This window comes from Macaca mulatta, chromosome 1 (assembly GCF_049350105.2).
Source record: "Macaca mulatta isolate MMU2019108-1 chromosome 1, T2T-MMU8v2.0, whole genome shotgun sequence".
Lineage (NCBI taxonomy): Eukaryota > Metazoa > Chordata > Mammalia > Primates > Cercopithecidae > Macaca > Macaca mulatta.
In genome coordinates this window covers 195216415-195232971 of record NC_133406.1, presented here as the reverse complement: position 1 = coordinate 195232971, position 16557 = coordinate 195216415, and the positions used below count along the sequence as shown (strand labels likewise).

Sequence of the window (16557 nt, the reverse complement as noted above, 5' to 3'; positions counted from 1 at the left end):
TTATTTCAAGAGTTTTTGAGGTACAGGTGGTTTTTGGTTATATGGATAAGTTTTTTTACAGGTGATTTCTGGGATTTTGGAACACCTGTCATCTGAGCATTGTACACTGTACCCCATATGTAGTTTTTTTTGTTGTTGCTCTTTTTTGAGACGGAGTCTCGTTCTGTTGCCAGGCTGGAGTACAGTGGCACGATCTTGGCTCACTACAACCTCCGCCTCCCGGGTTCAAGCAATTCTCCTGCCTCAGCCTCCAGAGTAGCTGGGACTACAGGCACATGCCACCACGCCCAGCTAATTTTTGTATTTTTAGTAGAGACGGGGTTTCACCATGTTGGCCAGGATGGTCTCAATCTCTTGACCTTGTGATCCACCCGCCTTGGCCTCCCAAAGTGATGGGATTATAGACATGAGCCACCGTGCCCGGCCCCATATGTAGTTTTCTATCCCTCGTCCCTCTCCCAACCTTTCCCCCCAGGTCCTCAAGGTTCATTATATCATTCTCATGCCTTTGCATAAGATCTAGCATAAGACTCTTACTCTTGATTAAGATGACAGGCTGATAAATTTCTAAATTTACCATGAAATATCTGGTTGTAGCAAGACCTGGTGGTAAAAAGCAATGGTGGAAGAAGGAGAGTAGTAAGCCTTGAAAATAGCATGGTATAATGGAAAAAGCCCCAACTGGAAGTAAGCTTGATGCTGGTTTCAGCTCTGCCATTACCTGACTACATGCTTACACACAGATACACACACAAGTCACTAATTTCTTTTTAGTTTACATACTTCAGTGATATTTGAAGTTTTTCTCAACCAATAGGTTATATTTATATATGTATAAATGATTTTTAAATAAAAACCATAAATCAATGAGTATAACTGATAATGATCACGAAGTAGGGGAAGATAAATGTCTTAAAGCCATTAATAATACCCAAGTCCCAAGTAAGTTCTAGTTTAGAAGAGCAAAGAAATGGGAAGAGACTGACTACAAGCAGAGTGCAAGGCACAGCAGTGACTGTGTTAGAAAGGACCATAAATTCCAGGAAGACAGGGTCTATGTCATATTCTTCCCTGTGTTCACAGAACCTAACACCACCTACTAAACAAAGAGTAAGCAAATTCAGTAAATGATTGCTGAGTGAGAAGAAACAAAGGAGAATGCCTGGTTGGCTGTAATATCACAGCAGAGTTTTTAAAACATGCTGCTTCCATATTTCAACTAATATGGAAATATCCCACCACTTTGGGAGTCCAAGGCGGGTGGATCACCTGAGGTCAGGAGTTCAAGACCACCCTGGCCAACATGGTGAAACCCTGTCTCTACTAAAAATACAAAAGTTAGCTGGGCATGGTGGCAGGCGCCTGTAGTCCCAGCTACTCAGGAGACTGAGGCAGGAAAATCACTTGAACCCAGGAGGTGGAGGTTGCAGTGAGCCGAGATCATGCCATTGCACTCCAGCCTGGGCAACAAGAGTGAAACTCTGTCTCACAAATAAATACATTAATTAATAATAAAAATAAAATAAGATAGGCCATTTTTCTCTAAATGTTCATACAACTCCCCAATCACTAGAATTATGAGGGTATGCCATTAATTTATTCAACAATTATTTATTGAATGGCTGCTATGTTGAAAGTATTAAGGACAGAGAGTAAATAAAAACTTTCATTCTAGGGTCATTCTGTTGGAGGGCAATTATAACAAAAAGATAAATTATGCAGAATGTGGTTAAATTGTATACATGAACTGCTATTTCTAGTCAGCCTCTTTCAGAAAGACTGCTTCTCGGAGATTAAATGATATCCTTGCCTAGGAATAATTCTATTCCCATTATCCCACCAAAACAAAAACAGTTAAATTAAAATATGATAAGCTACATTTCCTGCTTGATTAAGGCTTTCCAAACTATGATGGGTACTAACAGGCATTGGCTAACTATGGCCAACTACCTGTTTTTATCAATTAAGTTTTACTAGAGCATAGACATGGTATTATCTATGGCTTCTTTGATGTTACAATGGCAGAGTTGAATAGTTGTGACAGAGACTGTATGATTTGTAAAGACTAAAATATTCACTATGTAGCCCTTTATAGAAAAAGTCTGCTGACTACAATGATTTGAATGTTTGCTCACTCCAAAACTCATAGTGAAACTTAATTCCCAATGTGGCAGTATTGAGAGGTATGGATTTTAAGACGTGATTGGGTCATGAGGGCTCTGCCTAATCCATTCATGGATTAATGGATTATTGCAGTAATCAGTCTGGTAGCTGTATAAGAGGAGGAAGAGACTGGGCACAGTGGCTCATGCATATAATCCCAACACTTTGAGTGGTCAAGGCAGGAGGGTTGCTTGAACCCAGGAGTTCAAGACTAGCCTGGGCAATATAGGGAGACCTGAGACCTTGTCATATACATATGTTAGCTTGGTGTGGTGGCACACTTTTGTGGTCTCAGTTACTCAGGAGGCTGAGGTGGGAGGACTACTTGAGCCCAGGAAGTTGAGGCTGCAGTGAGCTGAGATCATGCCACTGTACTCCAGCCTGGGTGACAGAGTAAGACCTGTCTCCAACAAAAAAAAAAAAAAAGGAAGAGAGACCTGAGCTGGCATACCCAGCCCCTTTGCCAAGTGATGCCCTGAGCCACTTCGGGACACTGCAGAGAGTCCCCACCAGCAAGAAGGCTCTCACCAGATGTGGCCCCTCAACCCTAGACTTCTCAGACTCCATAAATGTAAGAAATAGTTTCCTCTTCTTTATAAATTGCCCAGTTTCTGGTATTGTAAGCAATAGAAAACACTAAGGCATTGACCCTTGCTCTAGAACACAGGGATATCTATCCATTTCCACCTGGGAGACATTAAGAAAGTTACCTAATCTTTATAAATCACAATTTCCTCATCTATGAAAATGGACAGAAAAATAACACTACCTTAAAAGGTTGTTATAATTAAATGGGATATTTTCAAGTATACTGTTTAGCAATGCCCAGTGTATGCTCAAATGGTTTTTATTTTATCATTATTAACAATCCTAAATTACATCATCCTTTACATGGCTATGAGAGTTACCTTTGCAAAACATAAAATATGTCACTCTTCATAACTCTTCAATGGTCCCCTTCTGCCTACAGAATAACATCAAAACTTCCCATGATCCACTCCAACTTATCTTTGAAACCTCACATTTTCCCATGAGCCTTATTTTTCACCCATCTGTCCTTTTCCTCTGGGTTCTATGATCCTAGCCTACAAATATATACTTAAATTTCCCTCATCTTAAAACATTCTTCTGGCCAGGCGCGGTGGCTCACGCCTGTAATCCCAGCACTTTGGGAGGCTGAGGCGGGCGGATCACAAGGTCAAGAGATCGAGACCATCCTGGCTAACACGGTGAAACTCCGTCTCTACTAAAAATACAAAAAAGTAGCCAGGCGTGGTGGCGGGAGCCTGTAGTCCCAGCTACTCTGGAGGCTGAGGCAGGAGAATGGCGTGAAACTGGGAGGCGGAGCTTGCAGTGAGCCGAGATTGCGCCACAGCACTCCAGCCTGGGCGACAGAGCAAGACTCCGTCTCAAAAAAGAAAAAAAAAATTCCTCCACCAGGCACAGTGGCTCACACCTGTAATCCTGGCACTTTGGGAGGCCAAGGCGGGCAGATCTCTTGAGCCCAGGAGATTGAGACCAGCCTGGGGAATATGGCAAAATAGGATCTTTACAAAAAACACAAAATAATAATTGTATTGTTTATACAAAAATACAAAAATTAGCCAGGCATGGTGGCATGCCTGTGGTCCCAGCTACTCAGTAGGCTGAGGCAGGAGGATCACTTGAGCCAGGGAGGCAGAAGTTGCAGTGAGCCAAGATCGTGCCACTGCACTCCAGCCTGGACGACAGAATGAGACTCCGTCTGAAAAATACAAATAAAAATCTTCCCTTGTCCACTCGCTAAAATATGAATCTAATTCACTCTTTTAAATTGTTACCAAACTTTAAGAATAGGTTACATTCTCTATCTATGTTTCTAGGTTTCTTTTTTTTTTTCTTTAAAAAGAGTCTTGGCCAGGCGCGGTGGCTCAAGCCTGTAATCCCAGCACTTTGGGAGGCCGAGACGGGCGGATCACGAGGTCAGGAGATCGAGACCATCCTGGCTAACACGGTGAAACCCCGTCTCTACTAAAAAAAAAAATATATATATATATATATATATATAAAACTAGCCGGGCGAGGTGGCGGGCGCCTGTAGTCCCAGCTACTCGGGAGGCTGAGGCAGGAGAATGGCGTGAACCTGGGAGGCGGAGCTTGCAGTGAGCTGAGATCCGGCCATTGCACTCCAGCCTGGGCGACAGAGCGAGACTCCCTCTCAAAAAAAAAATAATAATAAAATAAAAAAATAAAAAGAGTCTTACTTTGTTGCCCAGGCTGGAGTGCAGTGGTGTGATCACTGCTCATTGCAACCTTGAATTCCTGGGCTCAAGCAATCCTCCCACCTCAGCCTCATGAGCAGCTAGGACTATAGGTGTGCACCACCACGCCTGGCTAATTTTGGTATTATTATTATTGTTATTATTATTATTGTAGCGATAGGGTCTCATTATGTTGCCTAGGCTGGTCTGGAACTCCTGGCCTCAAGAAATCCTCCCACCTCAGCTTCCTAAAGTGCTGAGCTTACAGGCGTGAGCCATTGCACCCAGTCTCTAGCTACATTTCTTTAATCTTCACTGATTCCTAAATTCATTTTAATCTGCCTTATTCCCACATCACTCCTTTAAGAGTTTTTTTGTTGTTGTTGCTGTTGTTTTGTTTTTTGAGACGGATTCTCCCTCTGTCGCCCAGGCTGGTATGCAATGACGTGATCTCGGCTCACTGCAACCTCTGCTTCCTGGGTTCAAGCAATTCTCCTGCCTCAGCCTCCCGAGTAGCTGGACTACAGACGTGTGCCACCACACCCAGCTAATTTTTGTATTTTTAGTAGAGATGGGGTTTCACCGTGTTATCCAGGATAGTCTTGATCTCCTGACCTTGTGATCCGCCCACCTTGGCCTCCCAAAGTGCTGGGATTACAGGTGTGAGCCACTTTGCCCGGCTCTTTTTTTTTTTTTTTTTGAGACAGGGTCTTGCTTTGTTGTCCAAGCTGGAGTACAACAGTGTGATTATAGCTCACTGCAACCTCAACCTCATTGTCTCACGTGATCCTGCCACCTCAGTCTCCTGAGTAGCTGCGACTACAGGCACACATCACCACACCGAGTTAATTTTTTAATTTTTAAAATAGAGATGGGGTCTTGCTGTTATCCAGGTTGGTCTTGAACTCCTTGCATCAGGCAATCCTCCTGCGTTGGCCCCATATCACTCTTGTAACTTTTCTCACTATGGAAGATTCAGAGCTTCATTTATCTCTGCATTTCTACTACCTAGTATAGTGTCTAGCACACAGTAAGCTAGTTCTCAGTAAAGATTTATTAAATGGCATGAATGATTTTTATGACTTGGAAACTTGGTTGAAGTTCCTTCCTTGAATTGGAATACTATACTTACTGAAAATCATCCAAGATCAGCTAAAATTTCATCTTCTATACAAAGGATCTCCCGGATGCCCTTAGCATTAATCCCTTCTCTCTCTCTTTTGTCTCTCCCTACCTCCCACAGTACAACTAGCACTTTTCACCCTACCTTGAATGACTGCTAATTAGTATTAAGTTGTCTGGATCTTGAGTTAGACTGCTTTGAGTTGAATCCTGGCTCAACCATTTACTGATGACCTCTCTGCAATTCAGTTTCTTCACATGCAAAATGTAAATATTAATATTACCTAACCCACATGGTTATTGTGAAGATAAAATGAGATAACTTGGGCTCCTGGAACATAATAAGCACTAGAAAATGTTAGCTATTCTTGCTACTCTAACATTTCTGACTCCTTCCCCAGACTGGAATATAAGGTATTGACTGATTGAATGATTGAGACGGAGTCTCGCTCTGTCACCCAGGCTGGAGTGCAGTGGTACAATCTTGCCGCACTGCCACCTCCGCCTCCTGGGTTCAAGCAATTCACCTGCCTCAGCCTCCTGAGTAGCTGAGATTATAGGCAACTGCTACCATACCAAGATAATTTTTGTATTTTTAGTACAGATAGGGCTTCACCATGTTGGCTAGGCTGGTCTTAAACTCTTCACCTCAGGTGATTCACCCACTTCAGGTGATCCGCCCACCTCAGCCTCCCAAAGTGCTAGGATTACAGGTGTAAGCCACCGTGCCCAGCCTATGTAAATATTTTTTAGCCAGGCATGGTGGCTCATGCCTGTAATCCCAGCATTTTGGGAGGCAGAGGCAGGTGGATCACCTCAGGTCGGGAGTTTGAGACCAGCCTGACCAACATGGAGAAACCCCGTCTCTACTAAAAATACAAAATTAGCCAGGTGTGGTGGCACATGCCTGTAATCCCAGATACTCGGGAGGCTGAGGCAGGAGAATTGCTTGAACCCAGGAGGTGGAGGTTGTGGTGAGCCAAGAGCACACCATTGCACTCCAGCCTGGGCAACAAGAGTGAAACTCTGTCTCAAAAAAAAAAAAAAAAAAGGCCGGGCGCGGTGGCTCAAGCCTGTAATCCCAGCACTTTGGGAGGCCGAGACGGGCGGATCACGAGGTCAGGAGATCGAGACCATCCTGGATAACACGGTGAAACCCCGTCTCTACTAAAAATACAAGAAAATTAGCCGGGCGAGGTGGCGGGCGCCTGTAGTCCCAGCTACTCGGGAGGCTGAGGCAGGAGAATGGCGTGAACCCGGGGAGGCGGAGCTTGCAGTGAGCTGAGATCCAGCCACTGCACTCCAGCCTGGGGCACAGAGCAAGACTCCGTCTCAAAAAAAAAAAAAAAAAAAAAGAATATTTTTTAAAAGAAATTTATTTTTTAGAGATGGGGTATTGCTATGTTGCCCAGGCTGGTCTCAAATTCCTGGGCTCAAGTGATCCTCCCACCTCGGCCTCCCAAAGTGCTAGTATTACAGGCATGAGCCATCATGCTGGGCCAAGTCTTTTAAGAGTACAGATCTTGTCTCATTTGTTTCTATATACAATGTCTCACACAAAATGTTTTGTACACAAGTTGCTAAACACACATTTATTGAATGAAGAAGCAATAATCACCAAATTAACTTCACAATGTAAACTCGTGTTACAATAAAGAACATTAGAGGCAGGTACAAGGCAGTAAAACCAAGAGGTATTTGATTTTCTTTAATCAAATATTTATAAAGAAGTCAGGCAATAGGGTTCTACTAGAAAAACAACAGCTACATTTTAAAATCGTGGGTTTTTCTAGAAGTTGAAAAGACCTGGTTTGGATGTGACACACCCTTGCTTTTCTTCCTCCCGGGCCCACTATCATTTTGACCACGCCATCTACAGGGATGTCACAGCACATCCAGGCAGGCACTGGCTTCATAGGACAGTTTTCTGTCTGCTTTCTTCCCACCCTCTACTCAAATAACCGTATCACAGTTGTGTCACATAATTCTACTTCTATGTGCAACTTGACTGCCTGACCTCTCTCAACTCATTCCTAACAGAAAACCACCACCACCACGACCACATCCAAAATGGTGTCACAGAGCTGGCAAGCTGAGACATGCATTAGCTTTATATTGGAAAAAGAGCGGTCGGGCATGGTGGCTCACGCCTGTAATCCCAGCACTTTGGGAGGCCAAGGTGGGCGGATCATGAGGTCAAGAGATCAGGACCATTCTGGCCAACATGGTGAAACCCCATCTCTACTAAAAATACAAAAATTAGCCAGGCGTGGTGGTGGATGCCTGTAGTCCCAGCTACTCGAGAGGCTGAGGCAGGAGAATCACTTGAACCCGGGAGGTGGAGGTTGCAGTGAGCTAAGATCATGCCACTGCACTTCAGCCTGGGTGACAGCGAGACTCCGTCTCAAAAAAAAAAAAAAAAAAAAAAAAAAAAGAGTTTTAACAGAGTTAATCACTCTAAATGTTATAAAAAATATACACTATAAAGGGGAACTATTACTCATCCTTGACAGGGAAGTGACATGTGTCTAGAAAAGAATGTAACATCAACAATAAGTTTTCACTTAAGTTTTTATTGCTAACTATATCAAAAATCGAAATGAAGCCTCAAATCATTGTCATGTCACAAGATAAGGCCTTAAAAATTTATATTCTGAATGATTTTTATTCCCCTATCCCCATACCCTACTCCAAATCATACCAGTTAGAATTACTTAACTCAGGAAGGGGGGTACTTTCTTACTGCATGTGCTCTGAGAGTAAGTGATTACTCAACTTTGTTATTTTTAGTTTCATATGACATACAGATTCATGTTGAGAAGGAGGGTTACTTTTTTTTTGAGACAAAGTCTTGCTCTGTCGCCCAGGCTGGAGTGCAGTGGCACGGTGCAACGGTGTGATCATAAGCTCACTGTAGCCTCAACCTCCTGGGTTCAAGCAACTGTCCTGTCTCAGCCTCCTGAGTAGCTGGGACTACAGGCACACACCACCACAGCTGGCTATTTTTTTTTTTTTTTTTTTTTTTTTGGTAGAGACAGGGTCTCACTATGTTGCCTAGGCTGGTCTTAAGTTCCTGGCCTCAAGTGATCTTCCTGCCTTGGCTTCCCGAAGTAAGCCACCACACTAGGCTAAGGATTGCTTTTGTACTTTAGACCACTGTGGAAATAAACCCATAAGGGATCTTGTCAAAATGCAGACTCGCATTCTGTAGGTCAGGGATGGGGCCTAAGAATCTGAATTTCTAAAATTCCAGGTGATACTGATGTCGCTTGGTCTACAGACTACATGTAGTGAGTAGCAAGGCCTTGTCTAAACAAAGGACTGTTTATCACTGCTCTAAAGATAGTAAGACCAACAGGAAACTCTTTTTTTTTTTTTTTTTTTTTTGAGACAGAGCCTCACTCTGTTGCCCAGACTGTAGTGCAATGGTTCGATCTTGGTTCACTGCACCTCTGCCTCCTGGGTTCAAGAGATTCTCCTGCCTCAGCCTCCCAAGTAGCTGGGATTACAGGCGCCCGCCACCACACCCAGCTAATTTTTGTATTTTTAGTAGAGTTGGGGTTTTACCATTTTGACCAGGCTGGTCTCAAACTCCTGACGTCAAGTGATCCGCCCATCTCGGCCTCCCAAAAGGGTGGGATTACAGGCATTAGCCACTGCACCTGGCCCCAACAGGGAACTCTTAACTCTGATACTACTGGTAAACTAGACTCTGTCTAGAGACTAGAGTCTTTTCCATAGCATGATTTACCATTCCCCATAAAGTGTCATTATTAAGCTTTTCCACATCTTTGCCTTTTCTCAGACTGTTCCCACTACCTAAAATGTCCCTCTCTTCATTTCCATATACCTCACTTAATGATGGGGATACATTCTGAGAAATGCATTCTTAGGTGATTTTGTGGTTGCGTAATCATAGAGTGTACTTACATAAACCTGGATGGTATAGCCTACAATACCCTCAGGCTATATGGTAGAGTTTATTGATCCTAGGTTACAAGCCTCTACAGCATATTACTGTACTGAATACTGTAGGCAACTGCAACAAAATTGTAAGTATTTGTGTATCTTAACACATCTAAACATAGAAAAGGTACAGCAAAAATATGGTATTATAATCTCATGAAACCACCATCATGTATGTGGTCTGCTGTTAACCAAAATATCTTATGCAGTGCATGACTGTAGTTAGATTCTACTCATCCTCAAATACCAGTTCAAATACTTCCTTCCCATGTTCTTCAACTACCAAGGGACCCATTTACACTCCTCTTTTTTTTTTTTTTTTTGAGACAAGGTCTCACTCTATCACCCAGGCAGGAGTGCAGTGTTGCAATTACAGCTCACTGCAACCTTGAACTCCTGGGCTCAAACAATCTTTCTGCCTCACCCTCCCAAACATGCTAGGATTACAGGTGTGAGCCACCATGCCCAGCCTATATCACCTTCCTATAGCATCATTTCCAACCTTTAACTATGTTTTATCATATGCCTTATAACTTTTTTACTAGACCACAAGCTTCTTAACAGCAAGATATCATTCTCTTGCCTGGCATATGACAATATATAAACACTTCTTAGTCTTTCTCTGAAGGAGGCTAAAAATAAATAAAAAAACACTTGCTGGGTAAATTATGGTTTTTGTTTTTGTTTTTGTTTTGAGGCAAGATCTAACTCTGTCAACTGTGCTGGAGAGCAGTGGCACCATCATAGCTCACTGCAGCCTCAAACTCCTGGGCTCAAGTGATTCTTTACTGGGCAAATTTATTTTTATTTATTTATTTTTATTTTGAGATTGGGTCTTGCTCTGTCACCCAGGCTAGAGTGCAGCAGCGCTATCTCACCTCCGTGTTCAAGTGATTCTCCCACCTCAGCCTCCCAAGTAGCTAGAATTACAGGCGTGTGCCCCCATACCCGGCTAATTTTTGTATTTTTAGTAGAGACAGGAATTTTACCATGTTGGCCAGGCTGGTCTTGAACTCCTGACCTCAAGTGATCCGCCCACCTCGGCCTCCCAAAGTACTGGGATTACAGGTGTGAGCCACTGCGCCCAGCCTTCACTGGGTAAATTTAAAACACAACTCAAAATTTTTTCAGTGCCTACTATGTGCCAGGCACTGGTACCGTTGATAATGATGATGGTGTCAGATAACTCTTCTTTTTTCTCTGAGACAGAGTCTCACTCTGTTGCCCAGGTTGGAGTGCAGTGGCGCAATCTCAGCTCACTGCAACCTCTGCCTCCCAGGTTCAAGCAATTCTCCTGCCTCAGCCTCCCGAGTAGCTGGGATTACAGGTGCCTGCCACCATGCCTGGCTAATTTTTATAATTTTAGTAGACACAGGCTTTTGCCATGTTGGCCAGGCTGGTCTCAAACTCCTGATCTCAGATAATCCACCTGCCTCGGCCTCCCAAAATGTTGGGATTACAGGCGTGAGCCACCATGCCCAGCCTGGTATCAGCTAACTTTTTTTTTTTTTTTTTGAGATAGAGTCTCACTCTGTTGCTCTGTTGCCCAGGTTGGAGTGCAGTGGCACGATCTTGGTTCACTGCAACCTCCACCTTCCAGGTTCAGGGGATTCTCCTGCGTCAGCCTCCAGAGCAGCTGGGATTACAAGCGTGCACCACCATGCCTGACTAATTTTTGTGTTTTGTTTTTTTTTTTTGTTTTTTTTTTTGAGACGGAGTCTTGCTCTGTCGCCCAGGCTGGGGTGCAGTGGCCGGATCTCAGCTCACTGCAAGCTCCACCTCCCGGGTTTACGCCATTCTCCTGCCTCAGCCTCCCGAGTAGCTGGGACTACAGGCGCCCGCCACCTCGCCCGGCTAGTTTTTTGTATTTTTTAGTAGAGATGGGGTTTCACCGTGTTAGCCAGGATGGTCTCGATCTCCTGACCTCGTGATCCACCCGTCTCGGCCTCCCAAAGTGCTGGGATTACAGGCTTGAGCCACCGCGCCCGGCCTAATTTTGTATTTTTATTAGAGACAGGGTTTCACCATGTTGGCCAGGTTGGTCTCAAACTCCTGACCTCAAGTGATCCGCCGTCCTCGGCCTCCTGAAGTGCTGGGATTACAGGCGTGAGCCACCGCACCCAGCCTGGTATCACCTAACTCTTAATGAGCACTTACTATGCAGCCATTGTTCTAAGCACTTTACCTTATATGAAATCATTTAATCCTCATAATAATCCAATGAAGTAGTACTTTTATTATTCCAATCATACCAATAAAGAAACTGAGGCACAGAGATTAAGTAACTTGCCCCAAGTTACACAGCTAATAAAAGGCAGAGTCAGGAGTCAAACCTAAACAGTTGATTATAGAGTCTGGGTTCTTAATCACAATGCTATATTACCTCTCCATATAGTTATAAAAAGTATATAAAGATGAGCAAGACACAATTTCTTCCCTTGAGAAACTGTTTGTTACTCAAAAAGCTTTTGTGGCAGCTTACAGATCCCGATTAAAGTCCAAATTCCTTACCATGTTATTCAAAGGTCTGAATGATCTGATCCAAACCTTTCTTGCTTTATCTCCTGTTACATCCACCTGCATTCTCTCTCTTTTCTTTTTATTTTACATTTTATAAAATTTTTATTTTTCCAGCCTGGACCCAAAGCCAGCACCGCCTGCAGGCTCTGAGGCCACAGGCACCACCTGCCTTCTCTATGTTTCAGTTATATAACCTGCACCTCTAAATATGTCCTGAATCCTCCCACTTCCATATTGTTGCGAGAATGAGTCTCTCTTTCTGGAATCCATTTTTCAAAGCTCTACGAATCCTTAAAAACTTGGCTCAAGAACATCTCCAAATAACAACAGTAATAGCACCAAACATTTATATAGCATTTAGTGTGCCAGACACATCCATATATTAAATCACCTAACTCTTTTTGTGTTTCTTAGAGACAGGGTCAGTCTTGCTCTATCACTCAGGCTGGAGTGCAGTGGTGTGATCATAGCTAACTGCAGCCTTGAACTCATGGGCTCACACCTTGGCCTCCAAAATAGCTGGAACTATAAGCATGCATCACCTCACCTGGCTAATTTTAAAATATTTTGTAGAGATGGGGTTTCCTTATGTTGTCCAGGCTACTCTCGAACTCCTGGTCTCAAGCAATTCTTCTGTTTCAGCCTCCCAAAGGGCTGGGATTACAGGTGGGAGCCACTGTGCCTGGCCTGTCACTTAATTCTTAAAATAGCTCTTTGAAGTTGGTTATAAGAATCTCTAGCTCAGAGATGTAATTTCAAATATTTCCAATCAAGATTAATCTTTCTCAAGGCGGGTGAATCACTTGAGGTCAAGGGTTTGAGACCAGCCTGGCCAACATGGCGAAACCCAATCTCTACCAAAAATACAAAAAATTAGCCAGGTGTGGTGGCCTGCACCTGTAGTCCCACTTACTCAGGATGCGGAGGCAGGATGAGCCGAGATTGCACCACTGCACTCCAGCCTGGGCAACAGAGCAAGCCTCCATTTCAAAAAAATAATAATAATAATAAAAATAAACCTCTACTGGAGCACTTATGAGGCTCTGCCTTCTACATCAAGTTTTACCTAATGTCTACCTCTTCCACAATATTAAAAGGTTTTTGAGGGCAGGGATCCTGTGTGTGGAAGAGAATAGCTACTTGTTCAACAAATTGCTTCCCCTTTCCTCCCGAAGCAGATTACATTTCCCAGTGTCCGTTATAGTTGGTTAAGATTGTAACACTAAGTTCTAGCCAGTGGTATATGGGCAGAAATGATTACGTCATTTCTAGGCCTGTTCCATAAAACCTCAACACTATCTTCCACACCTTCTTCCTTCATCTGCCAGCAGATGCAGAAGATCCAGTGGAGGAATCCGAGGCCCTGTTCCAGGTGAAAATGAGCTCCCCTTCCACCTCCACCCAACCTTCATTGGACTAGGACATGAAAAAAAAACAAGTCTTTAAGCCAATAGTTAGTCCACCTGGACAACATATACCATGTAGTTTTGTGTCTCTCCATATACTTAAAACATTGCCTTGTTCATAGTTAGTGCTCAGTATTCATTGAATTTAAATAAAAGTTGAAATTCTTTCTTTTTTTTTTTTTAGACAAAGTCTCCATCTTTTGCCCAGGCACAATCTTGGCTCACTGCAGCCTCCACCTCCTGGGCTCAAGCAATCCTCCCACCTCAGCCTCCCAAGTGGCTGGGACTATAGGCATACGCCACCACGCCCAGCTAATTTTTGTATTTTTTTTGAGATGGAGTTTTGCTCTTGTTACCCAGGCTAGAGTGCAATGGCGCGATCTCGGCTCACTGCAACTTTCGCCTCCTGGGTTCAAGCGATTCTCCTGCCTCTGCCTCCCAAGTAGCTGGGATTATAGGCATGTGCCACCACGCCCAGCTAATTTTTGTATTTTTAGTAGAGATGGGGTTTCTCCATGTTGGTCAAGGTGGTCTCAAATCCCTGACCTCAGGTGATCCGCCCACCTTGGCCTCCCAAAGTGTTGGGATTACAGGCGTGAGCCACCGTGCCAGGCCTAATTTTTGTATTTTTGTAGAGATGGGGTTTTGTCATGTTACCCAGGCTGGTCTTGAACTCCTGTGCTCAAGCAATCTGCCTGCCTCGGCCTCCCAAATTGCTGGGATTTCACAGGCATGAAGACATTGCGCCCTGACAAAAGTTGAAATTCTTATTCCAAGGCAGGTCTTATCCTAGGACCTGCTATTAGCCAGCAGTCTCCAAAATGGGTAATGAGCCGGGTTATTCATTGGAGTATGGGAAGAAAATTAAAACTTTTACTTATTTTTGATAAAAAGAGAAACTTACTTTTACTAATATTTAATTATGGGTTAATAGTAGCACATGGGGATGTGCTCAAAAATGCCTTCCTAATAGGATACTGAGGTAGGCAGATTAATGGCCCCCTAGAGATATCTATGTCCTAACCCCCAGAACCTGTGACTGTGTCACATTATATGGCAAGGGAAATAAATCAAAATTGTAGGTGCAATTAAAGTTGCTGATCGGAAGACTTTAAAATAGAGATGATCCTGGATTATTAAGGTGGGTCCAAAGTAATCACAAGGTCCTCATAGGTGGAAGAGGGAGGCAGAAGAGTCAATATCAGAGTGATGCAATGTGAGAAAGACTCATTGCTGGGTTTGAAGATGGAAGGGGTCTATGAGCCAAGGAATGCAAACAGCTACTGGCAGCTGAAAAAAGTAAGGAAATGGATTCTCCTCTGGAGTCTCCAGAGAGGAATGCAGCCCTGCTGATACCTTGATTTTAGCCCAGTGAGACTCTTGTCAGACCTCTGACTTATAGAACAGTAAGATAAAATAAATGTGTGTTGTTTTAAGCTAAGTTTGTGGTAATTCATTATGATAGCCACAGAAAACTAATAATAGATACATAATACAAAAAATTGCATGGGTCACTCCCCTGTGATATAATGTTCACAGATTTAAAACAAATTTTAGACTTTGACTCTTTGTAAACTAGCATAAGGAAAATAACATTAACGTGTTCCTTGGTGGCATTCACACTCAGTCAGTCAAATATTTATCAAATTCACAGTTCTGTATAAAGCTCAGAGTTAAACATTAAAGCATAAATATCCTCCCTCAAAACTTTATTACCTAAACAAACAAGTGAAGGAAGAGCCAGGCATGGTGGCTCACACTTATAATCCCAGCACTTTGGGAGACCAAGGCAGGTGAATCACATGAGGCCAGGAGTTCGAGATCAGCCTGGCCAACATGGTGAAACCCCATCTCTACTAAAAATATAAAAATTAACCGGATGCAGTGGCACACACCTGTAATCCCAGCTACTTGGGAGGCTAAGGCACAAGAATTGCTTGAAACCAGGAGGCAGAGGTTGTAGTAAGCCGGTATCATGCCACTGTACTCCATCCAGCCTGGGCGACAGAGTGAGACTCTGTCTTTTAAAAAAAAAAAGAAAAAAAAAAAGAAGTGAAAAAAGAAGTGAAGAAAGAGGTGTGACACAGTCTAAAACATACCTAGCTGTCCTTACTCTGATTTAAAAACCACTGACACAGCCGGGCGCGGTGGCTCAAGCCTGTAATCCCAGCACTTTGGGAGGCCGAGACGGGCGGATCACAAGGTCAGGAGATCGAGACCATCCTGGCTGACACGGTGAAACCCCGTCTCTACTAAAAAAAATACAAAAAACTAGCCGGGCGAGGTGGCGGGCGCCTGTGGTCCCAGCTACTCGGGAGGCTGAGGCAGGAGAATGGCGTAAACCCGGGAGGCGGAGCTTGCAGTGAGCTGAGATCCGGCCACTGCACTCCAGCCTGGGCGACAGAGCCAGACTCAGTCTCAAAAAAAAAAAAAAAACCACTGACACTACTGGCCAAGTGTGGTGGCTCAGGTCTATAATCCCAGAACTTTGGGAGGCCAAGGCGGGTGGATCACCTGAGGTCAGGAGTTTGAGACCAGCCTGGCCAACATTGTGAAACCCTGTCTCTACTAAAAATATAAAAATTAGCCAGGCGTGGTGGCAGTCGCCTGTAATCCCAGCTACTCAGGAGGCTAAGGCAGGAGAATCGCTTGAACTTGGGAGGCGGAGATTGCAGCGAGCCGAGATCTCACCATTGCACTCCAGCCTGGGCAACAAGAGCAAAACTCCATCTCAAAATAATAATAATAATAATAATAATAATAACACTACTATTACTACTGTTCATGGACCTCCTGAAGGCTGAATAACAGCACCTGGTAGGAAGAGTTATGTGGCCACTGTATCAAAGCTGTCAAGAAAATTACTTACTGCTTACCTACAATATACCTGGAAACTGTGCTAGTTCCTTTATAAATATATTACCTGAGATGAAATTACCCCCACTTCTTCATCTAGGAAAATGAGGTTTGGAGTATTTAAATGACTTGACAAACGTTAAAGAGGGTACTAGAATCTGGATGTTTGGCTCCAAAGTCTATGTTTTGCCCTGTGATAATGGTTATGAAAGAAAAAAAGGCCAGCGGTTCAATAAAACCACTTTTGATTTTTGATTCATTAAAAAGAACTGCCTATCTATGAA

General features: G+C 43.5%; 1 protein-coding gene across 8 annotated transcripts in view; it reads right to left on the bottom strand.

Moving 5' to 3' along the window:
- The window catches only part of TESK2 (testis associated actin remodelling kinase 2), a 152335-nt gene that overhangs the window by 42025 nt on the left and 93753 nt on the right, over positions 1 to 16557 (bottom strand). The window lies entirely within an intron of this gene.